At 46.7% G+C, this 2,039-nt stretch overlaps 1 pseudogene across 1 annotated transcript; it reads left to right on the top strand.

Annotated features, from left to right (window-relative positions):
• Window positions 1–554: 554 nt before the first annotated feature.
• LOC308550484 (glyceraldehyde-3-phosphate dehydrogenase pseudogene) lies at window positions 555–1,624 on the top strand (annotated as a pseudogene). The gene has a single exon. The product of its transcript is annotated as a glyceraldehyde-3-phosphate dehydrogenase pseudogene (transcript).
• Window positions 1,625–2,039: the final 415 nt, after the last annotated feature.

Below are 2,039 nucleotides of genomic sequence, written 5' to 3'. Positions count from 1 at the left end.
GGCCCCATTAGAGTTCAGTGGTGCATGCATCATGGTTAGTTGGAATCCAGTTTTGAGTCTCCTGATTGCCTCAGTGCCCAGTGCAGAGGATAGCCTGCAGAGCCTCCTGGCGCTCCATAGAGGAGACTGGGAAGGTAGTTGAGGTCAAGGCTAGTGAACCTTCCTGGAGCCTGCTGTTTCAAAGGGAAATTTTACCCACAAGTCAAGACTGCATAGTAATCAGAAGAGTTGAGAGTTCAGAAGGACATGGAAGACATCCTGAGAAGTCTACAAAGTGTGTCAGCTAAGGTAGAACTGTGTCATTCAGGAAGCACCACCAGCATGTGGAGAAGCTATTGGGCAAGACGAGAGTTATTAGAATCACCACTGCAGAAGTCAATAGGTGTTTCATATTCTGAAACACCTAATGAGGCAGGGTAGAGGGAAAATGAAAGGATTTGCATAACTAAAATTTAAGAGACTAATAATTTTCCCCCCAAAAGAATGAACATGTAAAATAGACTATTTAAATTATTACAAAATTAGGCACTCTGCTCCTCCTGTTCATCAGGCAGCCGCGTCTTCCCTCGCAGTACCAGCTGCAAACCAGTGACACAATGGTGCAGGTCGGAGTGAATGGATTTGGCCATATTGGGCGCCTGGTCACCAGGGCTGCTTTTAACTCTGGCAAAGTGGATATTGTCGCCATCAATGACCCCTTCATTGACCTCAACTACATGGTCTACATGTTCCAGTATGACTCTACTCATGGCAAGTTCAAAGGCACAGTCAAGGCTGAGAACAGGAAGCTTGTCATCAATGGAAAGTCCATCTCCATTTTCCAGGAGTGAGATCCCGCCAACATCAAATAGGGTGATGTTGGTGCTGAGTATGTTGTGGTGTCCACCGGTGTCTTCACTACCATGGGGAAGGCTGGGGCTCATTTGAAGGGTGGAGCCAAGAGGGTCATCATTTCTGCCCCTTCTGCAGATGCCCCTATGTTTGTGATGGGTGTGAACCATGACAAGTATGACAACTCCCTGAAGATTGCCAGCAATGCCTCCTGCACCACCAACTGTTTGGCCCCTCTGGCCAAGGTCATCCATGACAACTTTGGCATCGTGGAGAGACTCATGACCATAGTCCATGCCATCACTGCCACCCAGAGGACTGTGGATGGTCCCTCTGGGAAGTGTGATGGCCGAGGGGCTGCCCAGAACATTATCCTTGCTTCTACTGGAGCTGCCAAGGCTGTGGGCAAGGTCATCCCTGAGCTGAATGGGAAGCTCACTGGCATGGCCTTCCGTGTCTCCACCCCCAATGTGTCAGTTGCAGATCTGACCTGCTGCCTGGAGAAAGCTGCCAAATACGATGACATCAAGAAGGTAGTGAAGCAGGCATCAGAGGGCCCCCTCAAGGGCATCCTGGGCTATACTGAGGACCAGGTTGTCTCCTGCGACTTTAACAGTGACAGCCACTCCTCCACCTTTGATGCTTGTTTCCTGGTATGACAATAAATTTGGCTACAGCAACAGGGTGGTGGACCTTATGGTCCACATGGCCTCCAAGGAGTAAGAGCCCCCTGGACCACCAGCCCCAGCAAGAGGAAAAGAGGCCCTCAGCTGCTAGGGAGTTCTTACCCCAAATCGATCCCCCAACACACCATCTCCTGACCTCCACAGTTTCTATCCCAGACCCCCTAAAGAAGGGGGGGGCTTAGGGAGCCCTACCTTGTCCTGCACCATCAATAAAGTTCACTGTACCCAGCCCCCCCAAAAAATATATTACAAAATTAAATTTATTTTAATTAAAATTATTTAAAAATTAATTAAAAATTAAAATTATTTTTATTACATGTTCAGAAAGACTTATAATATTGAGTCAGTTATACATCAAATAAAAAAGCTAAATTTTCTTTGCCCTTGTGAGTAGTTTCAGTATAGTGTAATAGGTTATGCAATTCTAATGTTTAGAAATCTAATCCTGGATGAAATGAAAACAAAAAGCAGGGAGAAAAAGCAGAGAAGGGACATTTCTAGGACAGGGGGAAAAATTAGGAA

This window comes from Miniopterus schreibersii (genome assembly GCF_964146895.1).
Source record: "Miniopterus schreibersii genome assembly, chromosome: 2".
In the NCBI taxonomy this organism is placed as follows: domain Eukaryota; kingdom Metazoa; phylum Chordata; class Mammalia; order Chiroptera; family Miniopteridae; genus Miniopterus; species Miniopterus schreibersii.
The sequence above is the reverse complement of the archived record's forward strand: the minus strand, read 5'-3'. Positions and strand labels throughout refer to the sequence as shown.